Genomic DNA, 10,136 nt, shown 5'->3' on the forward strand with positions numbered 1-10,136 from the left:
CCTGCGCGGAGTTTCTCCAGCGCGGAGTTTCTCCAACGCGGAGTTTCTCCAAAGCGGAGCTTCTCCAACGCGTAGTTTCTCCAACGGGGTGTTTCTCAAACGCGGAGTTTCTCCAACGCGGAGTTTCTCCAAAGCGGAGTTTCTCCAACGCGGAGATTCTCCAACGCGGAGTTTCTCCAACACGGAGTTTCTCCAACGCAGAGTTTTCTCCAACACGGAGTTTCTCCAACGCGCAGTTTCTCTAACGCGAAGTTTCATCAACGAGGAGTTTCTCCTGCGCGGAGTTTCTCCAGCGCGGAGTTTCTCCAACGGGGAGTTTCTCAAACGCGGAGTTTCTCCAACGCGGAGTTTCTCCAAAGCGGAGTTTCTCCAACGCGGAGATTCTCCAACGCGGAGTTTCTCCAACACTGAGTTTCTCCAACACGGACTATCTCCATCACGGCCTTAATCCAACATGGACTTTCTCCAACATGGTGTTTCTCCAACACGGAGGTTCTCCAACACAGAGTTTCTCCAACATGACTTTTTCCAACGCGGAGTTTCTCCAACGCGGAATTTCTCCAACGGGGAGTTTCTCAAACGCGGAGTTTCTCCAACGCGGAGTTTCTCCAAAGCGGAGTTTCTCCATCGCGGAGTTTCTCCAACACGCAGTTTCTCCAACACGGAGTTTCTCCAGCGCGGAGTTTCTCCAGCGCGGAGTTTCTCCTGCGCGGAGTTTCTCCAGCGCGGAGTTTCTCCAACGCGGAGTTTCTCCAATGCGGGGCTTCTCCAACGCGTAGTTTCTCCAACGGTGTGTTTCTCAAACGCGGAGTTTCTCCAACGCGGAGATTCTCCAAAGCGGAGTTTCTCCAACACTGAGTTTCTCCAACACGGACTATCTCCATCACGGCCTTTATCCAACATGGACTTTCTCCAACATGGTGTTTCTCCAACACGGAGGTTCTCCAACACAGAGTTTCTCCAACATGAGTTTATCCAACGCGGAGTTTCTCCAACGCGGAATTTCTCCAACGGGGAGTTTCTCAAACGCGGAGTTTCTCCAACGCGGAGTTTCTCCAACGCGGAGTTTCTCCAAAGCGGAGTTTTTCCAACGCGGAGATTCTCCATCGCGGAGTTTCTCCAACACGCAGTTTCTCCAACACGGAGTTTCTCCAGCGCGGAGTTTCTCCAGCGCGGAGTTTCTCCTGCGCGGAGTTTCTCCAGCGCGGAGTTTCTCCAACGCGGAGTTTCTCCAAAGCGGAGCTTCTCCAACGCGTAGTTTCTCCAACGGGGAGTTTCTCAAACGCGGAGTTTCTCCAACGCGGAGTTTCTCCAAAGCGAAGTTTCTCCAACGCGGAGATTCTCCAACGCGGAGTTTCTCCAACACGGAGTTTCTCCAACGCAGAGTTTTCTCCAACACGGAGTTTCTCCAACGCGCAGTTTCTCTAACGCGAAGTTTCATCAACGAGGAGTTTCTCCAACGCGGAATTTCTCCAACGCGTAGTTTTTCTAACGCGGAGTTTCTCAAACGCGAATTTTCTCCAACGCGGAGTTTCTCCAATGCGGAGTTTCTACAACACAGAGTTTCTCCAACACGGAGTTTCTCTAACACGGAGTCTCTGCAACAATGATTTTCTCCAACAAGGAGTTTCTCCAACACGGACTATCTCCATCACGGGCTTTATCCAACATGGACTTTCTCCAACATGGTGTTTCTCCAACACGGAGGTTCTCCAACACAGAGTTTCTCCAACACGGAGTTTATCCAACGCGGAGTTTCTCCAACGCGGAATTTCTCCAACGGGGAGTTTCTCAAACGCGGAGTTTCTCCAACGCGGAGTTTCTCCAACGCGGAGTTTCTCCAACGCGGATTTTCTCCAACGCGCAGTTTCTCCAACACGGAGTTTATCCAACGCGGAGTTTCTCCAACGGGGAGTTTCTCAAACGCGGAGTTTCTAAAACACGGAGTTTCTCCAACGCGGAGATTCTCCAACGCGGAGTTTCTCTAAAGCGGAGTTTCTCCAACGCGGAGTTTCTCCAGCGCGGAGTTTCTCCGGCGCGGAGTTTCTCCAGCGCGGAGTTTCTCCAACGCGCAGTTTCTCTAACGCGAAGTTTCATCAACGCGGAGTTTTTCCAACGCGGAGTTTCTCCAACGTGGAATTTCTCCAACGCGGAGTATCTCCAACGAGGAGTTTCTCCAACACGAAGTTTCTCTAACACGGAGTTTCTCCAGCGCGTAGTTTGTCCAACACGGAGTTCTGCAACGCGGAGTGTCTCCAACGCGGAGTTTCTCTAAACCGGAGTTTCTCCAACGCGGAGTTTCACCAACGTGGAATTTCTCCAACGCGTAGTTTTTCCAACGCGGAGTTTCTCAAACGCCGAGTTTCTCCAACACGGAGTTTCTCCTGCGCGGAGTTTCTCCAGCGCGGAGTTTCTCCAACGCGGAGTTTCTCCAAAGCGGAGCTTCTCCAACGCGTAGTTTCTCCAACGGGGAGTTTCTCCAACACGGAGTTTCTCCAAAGCAGAGTTTTCTCCAACACGGAGTTTCTCCAAAGCGGAGTTTCTCCAACGCGGAGATTCTCCAACGCGGAGTTTCTCCAACACGGAGTTCGTCCAACACGGACTATCTCCATCACGGCCTTTATCCAACATGGACTTTCTCCAACATGGTGTTTCTCCAACACGGAGGTTCTCCAACACAGAGTTTCTCCAACACGGAATTTATCCAACCCGGAGTTTCTCCAACGCGGAATTTCTCCAACGGGGAGTTTCTCAAACGCGGAGTTTCTCCAACGCGGAGTTTCTCTAACGCGGAGTTTCTCCAAAGCGGAGTTTCTCCAACGCGGAGATTCTCCAACGCGGAGTTTCTCCAACACGCAGTTTCTCCAACACGGAGTTTCTCCAGCGCGGAGTTTCTCCTGCGCGGAGTTTCTCCAGCGCGGAGTTTCTCCAACGCGGAGTTTCTCCAAAGCGGAGCTTCTCCAACGCGTAGTTTCTCCAACGGGGAGTTTCTCAAACGCGGAGTTTCTCCAACGCGGAGTTTCTCCAAAGCGGAGTTTCTCCAACGCGGAGATTCTCCAACGCGGAGTTTCTCCAACACTGAGTTTCTCCAACACGGACTATCTCCATCACGGCCTTAATCCAACATGGACTTTCTCCAACATGGTGTTTCTCCAACACGGAGGTTCTCCAACACAGAGTTTCTCCAACATGACTTTTTCCAACGCGGAGTTTCTCCAACGCGGAATTTCTCCAACGGGGAGTTTCTCAAACGCGGAGTTTCTCCAACGCGGAGTTTCTCCAAAGCGGAGTTTCTCCAACGCGGAGATTCTCCATCGCGGAGTTTCTCCAACACGCAGTTTCTCCAACACGGAGTTTCTCCAGCGCGGAGTTTCTCCTGCGCGGAGTTTCTCCAGCGCGGAGTTTCTCCAACGCGGAGTTTCTCCAAAGCGGAGCTTCTCCAACGCGTAGTTTCTCCAACGGGGTGTTTCTCAAACGCGGAGTTTCTCCAACACGGAGGTTCTCCAACACAGAGTTTCTCCAACATGAGTTTATCCAACGCGGAGTTTCTCCAACGCGGAATTTCTCCAACGGGGAGTTTCTCAAACGCGGAGTTTCTCCAACGCGGAGTTTCTCCAACGCGGAGTTTCTCCAAAGCGGAGTTTCTCCAACGCGGAGATTCTCCATCGCGGAGTTTCTCCAACACGCAGTTTCTCCAACACGGAGTTTCTCCAGCGCGGAGTTTCTCCAGCGCGGAGTTTCTCCTGCGCGGAGTTTCTCCAGCGCGGAGTTTCTCCAGCGCGGAGTTTCTCCAACGCGGAGTTTCTCCAAAGCGGAGCTTCTCCAAAGCGTAGTTTCTCCAACGGGGAGTTTCTCAAACGCGGAGTTTCTCCAACGCGGAGTTTCTCCAAAGCGGAGTTTCTCCAACGCGGAGATTCTCCAACGCGGAGTTTCTCCAACACGGAGTTTCTCCAACGCAGAGTTTTCTCCAACACGGAGTTTCTCCAACGCGCAGTTTCTCTAACGCGAAGTTTCATCAACGAGGAGTTTCTCCAACGCGGAATTTCTCCAACGCGTAGTTTTTCTAACGCGGAGTTTCTCAAACGCGAATTTTCTCCAACGCGGAGTTTCTCCAATGCGGAGTTTCTACAACACAGAGTTTCTCCAAAGCGGAGTTTCTCCAACGCGGAGATTCTCCAACGCGGAGTTTCTCCAACACTGAGTTTCTCCAACACGGACTATCTCCATCACGGCCTTAATCCAACATGGACTTTCTCCAACATGGTGTTTCTCCAACACGGAGGTTCTCCAACACAGAGTTTCTCCAACATGACTTTTTCCAACGCGGAGTTTCTCCAACGCGGAATTTCTCCAACGGGGAGTTTCTCAAACGCGGAGTTTCTCCAACGCGGAGTTTCTCCAAAGCGGAGTTTCTCCAACGCGGAGATTCTCCATCGCGGAGTTTCTCCAACACGCAGTTTCTCCAACACGGAGTTTCTCCAGCGCGGAGTTTCTCCTGCGCGGAGTTTCTCCAGCGCGGAGTTTCTCCAACGCGGAGTTTCTCCAAAGCGGAGCTTCTCCAACGCGTAGTTTCTCCAACGGGGTGTTTCTCAAACGCGGAGTTTCTCCAACACGGAGGTTCTCCAACACAGAGTTTCTCCAACATGAGTTTATCCAACGCGGAGTTTCTCCAACGCGGAATTTCTCCAACGGGGAGTTTCTCAAACGCGGAGTTTCTCCAACGCGGAGTTTCTCCAACGCGGAGTTTCTCCAAAGCGGAGTTTCTCCAACGCGGAGATTCTCCATCGCGGAGTTTCTCCAACACGCAGTTTCTCCAACACGGAGTTTCTCCAGCGCGGAGTTTCTCCAGCGCGGAGTTTCTCCTGCGCGGAGTTTCTCCAGCGCGGAGTTTCTCCAGCGCGGAGTTTCTCCAACGCGGAGTTTCTCCAAAGCGGAGCTTCTCCAAAGCGTAGTTTCTCCAACGGGGAGTTTCTCAAACGCGGAGTTTCTCCAACGCGGAGTTTCTCCAAAGCGGAGTTTCTCCAACGCGGAGATTCTCCAACGCGGAGTTTCTCCAACACGGAGTTTCTCCAACGCAGAGTTTTCTCCAACACGGAGTTTCTCCAACGCGCAGTTTCTCTAACGCGAAGTTTCATCAACGAGGAGTTTCTCCAACGCGGAATTTCTCCAACGCGTAGTTTTTCTAACGCGGAGTTTCTCAAACGCGAATTTTCTCCAACGCGGAGTTTCTCCAATGCGGAGTTTCTACAACACAGAGTTTCTCCAACACGGAGTTTCTCTAACACGGAGTCTCTGCAACAATGATTTTCTCCAACAAGGAGTTTCTCCAACACGGACTATCTCCATCACGGCCTTTATCCAACATGGACTTTCTCCAACATGGTGTTTCTCCAACACGGAGGTTCTCCAACACAGAGTTTCTCCAACACGGAGTTTATCCAACGCGGAGTTTCTCCAACGCGGAATTTCTCCAACGGGGAGTTTCTCAAACGCGGAGTTTCTCCAACGCGGAGTTTCTCCAACGCGGAGTATCTCCAACGCGGATTTTCTCCAACGCGCAGTTTCTCCAACACGGAGTTTATCCAACGCGGAGTTTCTCCAACGGGGAGTTTCTCAAACGCGGAGTTTCTAAAACACGGAGTTTCTCCAAAGCGGAGATTCTCCAACGCGGAGTTTCTCTAAAGCGGAGTTTCTCCAACGCGGAGTTTCTCCAGCGCGGAGTTTCTCCGGCGCGGAGTTTCTCCAGCGCGGAGTTTCTCCAACGCGCAGTTTCTCTAACGCGAAGTTTCATCAACGCGGAGTTTCTCCAACGCGGAGTTTCTCCAAAGCGGAGTTTCTCCAACGCGGAGATTCTCCAACGCGGAGTTTCTCCAACACGGAGTTTCTCCAACGCAGAGTTTTCTCCAACACGGAGTTTCTCCAACGCGCTGTTTCTCTAACGCGAAGTTTCATCAACGAGGAGTTTCTCCAACGCGGAATTTCTCCAACGCGTTTCTAACGCGGAGTTTCTCAAACGCGAATTTTCTCCAACGCGGAGTTTCTCCAATGCGGAGTTTCTACAACACAGAGTTTCTCCAACACGGAGTTTCTCTAACACGGAGTCTCTGCAACACTGATTTTCTCCAACAAGGAGTTTCTCCAACACGGACTATCTCCATCACGGCCTTTATCCAACATGGACTTTCTCCAACATGGTGTTTCTCCAACACGGAGGTTCTCCAACACAGAGTTTCTACAACACGGAGTTTATCCAACGCGGAGTTTCTCCAACGCGGAATTTCTCCAACGGGGAGTTTCTCAAACGCGGAGTTTCTCCAACGCGGAGTTTCTCCAACGCGGAGTTTCTCCAACGCGGATTTTCTCCAACGCGCAGTTTCTCCAACACGGAGTTTATCCAACGCGGAGTTTCTCCAACGGGGAGTTTCTCAAACGCGGAGTTTCTAAAACACGGAGTTTCTCCAAAGCGGAGATTCTCCAACGCGGAGTTTCTCTAAAGCGGAGTTTCTCCAACGCGGAGTTTCTCCAGCGCGGAGTTTCTCCGGCGCGGAGTTTCTCCAGCGCGGAGTTTCTCCAACGCGCAATTTCTCTAACGCGAAGTTTCATCAACGCGGAGTTTTTCCAACGCGGAGTTTCTCCAACGTGGAATTTCTCCAACGCGGAGTATCTCCAACGAGGAGTTTCTCCAACACGAAGTTTCTCTAACACGGAGTTTCTCCAGCGCGTAGTTTGTCCAACACGGAGTTCTGCAACGCGGAGTGTCTCCAACGCGGAGTTTCTCTAAACCGGAGTTTCTCCAACGCGGAGTTTCACCAACGTGGAATTTCTCCAACGCGTAGTTTTTCCAACGCGGAGTTTCTCAAACGCCGAGTTTCTCCAACACGGAGTTTCTCCTGCGCGGAGTTTCTCCAGCGCGGAGTTTCTCCAACGCGGAGTTTCTCCAAAGCGGAGCTTCTCCAACGCGTAGTTTCTCCAACGGGGAGTTTCTCCAACACGGAGTTTCTCCAACGCAGAGTTTTCTCCAACACGGAGTTTCTCCAAAGCGGAGTTTCTCCAACGCGGAGATTCTCCAACGCGGAGTTTCTCCAACACGGAGTTCGTCTAACGCGGACTATCTCCATCACGGCCTTTATCCAACATGGACTTTCTCCAACATGGTGTTTCTCCAACACGGAGGTTCTCCAAAACAGAGTTTCTCCAACACGGAATTTATCCAACCCGGAGTTTCTCCAACGCGGAATTTCTCCAACGGGGAGATTCTCAAACGCGGAGTTTCTCCAACGCGGAGTTTCTCCAACGCGGAGTTTCTCCAAAGCGGAGTTTCTCCAACGCGGAGATTCTCCAACGCGGAGTTTCTCCAACACGCAGTTTCTCCAACACGGAGTTTCTCCAGCGCGGAGTTTCTCCTGCGCGGAGTTTCTCCAGCGCGGAGTTTCTCCAACGCGGAGTTTCTCCAAAGCGGAGCTTCTCCAACGCGTAGTTTCTCCAACGGGGAGTTTCTCAAACGCGGAGTTTCTCCAACGCGGAGTTTCTCCAAAGCGGAGTTTCTCCAACGCGGAGATTCTCCAACGCGGAGTTTCTCCAACACGGAGTTTCTCCAACGCAGAGTTTTCTCCAACACGGAGTTTCTCCAAAGCGCAGTTTCTCTAACGCGAAGTTTCATCAACAAGGAGTTTCTCCAACGCGGAATTTCTCCAACGCGTAGTTTTTCTAACGCGGAGTTTCTCAAACGCCGAGTTTCTCCAACACGGAGTTTCTCCTGCGCGGAGTTTCTCCAGCGCGGAGTTTCTCCAACGCGGAGTTTCTCCAACGGGCAGTTTCTCAAACGCGGAGTTTCTCCAACGCGGAGTTTCTCCAAAGCGCAGTTTCTCCAACGCGGAGATTCTCCAACGCGGAGTTTCTCCAACACTGAGTTTCTCCAGCACGGACTATCTCCATCACGGCCTTAATCCAACATGGACTTTCTCCAACATGGTGTTTCTCCAACACGGAGGTTCTCCAACACAGAGTTTCTCCAACATGACTTTTTCCAACGCGGAGTTTCTCCAACGCGGAATTTCTCCAACGGGGAGTTTCTCAAACGCGGAGTTTCTCCAACGCGGAGTTTCTCCAAAGCGGAGTTTCTTCAACGCGGAGATTCTCCATCGCGGAGTTTCTCCAACACGCAGTTTCTCCAACACGGAGTTTCTCCAGCGCGGAGTTTCTCCAGCGCGGAGTTTCTCCAACGCGGAGTTTCTCCAAAGCGGAGCTTCTCCAACGCGTAGTTTCTCCAACGGGGTGTTTCTCAAACGCGGAGTTTCTCCAACGCGGAGTTTCTCCAAAGCGGAGTTTCTCCAACGCGGAGATTCTCCAACGCGGAGTTTCTCCAACACGGAGTTTCTCCAACGCAGAGTTTTCTCCAACACGGAGTTTCTCCAACGCGCAGTTTCTCTAACGCGAAGTTTCATCAACGAGGAGTTTCTCCAACGCGGAATTTCTCCAACGCGTAGTTTTTCTAACGCGGAGTTGCTCAAACGCGAATTTTCTCCAACGCGGAGTTTCTCCAATGCGGAGTTTCTACAACACAGAGTTTCTCCAACACGGAGTTTCTCTAACACGGAGTCTCTCCAACGCTGATTTTCTCCAACAAGGAGTTTCTTCAACACGGACTATCTCTATCACGGCCTTTATCCAACATGGACTTTCTCCAACATGGTGTTTCTCCAACACGGAGGTTCTCCAACACAGAGTTTCTCCAACAGGAGTTTAACCAACGCGGAGTTTCTCCAACGCGGAATTTCATCAACGAGGAGTTTCTCCAACGCGGAATTTCTCCAACGCGTAGTTTTTCTAACGCGGAGTTTCTCAAACGCGAATTTTCTCCAACGCGGAGTTTCTCCAATGCGGAGTTTCTACAACACAGAGTTTCTCCAACACGGAGTTTCTCTAACACGGAGTCTCTGCAACACTGATTTTCTCCAACAAGGAGTTTCTCCAACACGGACTATCTCCATCACGGCCTTTATCCAACATGGACTTTCTCCAACATGGTGTTTCTCCAACACGGAGGTTCTCCAACACAGAGTTTCTACAACACGGAGTTTATCCAACGCGGAGTTTCTCCAACGCGGAATTTCTCCAACGGGGAGTTTCTCAAACGCGGAGTTTCTCCAACGCGGAGTTTCTCCAACGCGGAGTTTCTCCAACGCGGATTTTCTCCAACGCGCAGTTTCTCCAACACGAAGTTTATCCAACGCGGAGTTTCTCCAACGGGGAGTTTCTCAAACGCGGAGTTTCTAAAACACGGAGTTTCTCCAAAGCGGAGATTCTCCAACGCGGAGTTTCTCTAAAGCGGAGTTTCTCCAACGCGGAGTTTCTCCAGCGCGGAGTTTCTCCGGCGCGGAGTTTCTCCAGCGCGGAGTTTCTCCAACGCGCAGTTTCTCTAACGCGAAGTTTCATCAACGCGGAGTTTTTCCAACGCGGAGTTTCTCCAACGTGGAATTTCTCCAACGCGGAGTATCTCCAACGAGGAGTTTCTCCAACACGAACTTTCTCTAACACGGAGTTTCTCCAGCGCGTAGTTTGTCCAACACGGAGTTCTGCAACGCGGAGTGTCTCCAACGCGGAGTTTCTCTAAACCGGAGTTTCTCCAACGCGGAGTTTCACCAACGTGGAATTTCTCCAACGCGTAGTTTTTCCAACGCGGAGTTTCTCAAACGCCGAGTTTCTCCAACACGGAGTTTCTCCTGCGCGGAGTTTCTCCAGCGCGGAGTTTCTCCAACGCGGAGTTTCTCCAAAGCGGAGCTTCTCCAACGCGTAGTTTCTCCAACGGGGAGTTTCTCCAACACGGAGTTTCTCCAACGCAGAGTTTTCTCCAACACGGAGTTTCTCCAAAGCGGAGTTTCTCCAACGCGGAGATTCTCCAACGCGGAGTTTCTCCAACACGGAGTTCGTCTAACGCGGACTATCTCCATCACGGCCTTTATCCAACATGGACTTTCTCCAACATGGTGTTTCTCCAACACGGAGGTTCTCCAAAACAGAGTTTCTCCAACACGGAATTTATCCAACCCGGAGTTTCTCCAACGCGGAATTTCTCCAACGGGGAGTTTCTCAAACGCGGTGTTTCTCCAACGCGGAGTTTCTCCAACGCGGAGTTT

This window comes from Amblyomma americanum, chromosome 6 (genome assembly GCF_052857255.1).
Source record: "Amblyomma americanum isolate KBUSLIRL-KWMA chromosome 6, ASM5285725v1, whole genome shotgun sequence".
In the NCBI taxonomy this organism is placed as follows: domain Eukaryota; kingdom Metazoa; phylum Arthropoda; class Arachnida; order Ixodida; family Ixodidae; genus Amblyomma; species Amblyomma americanum.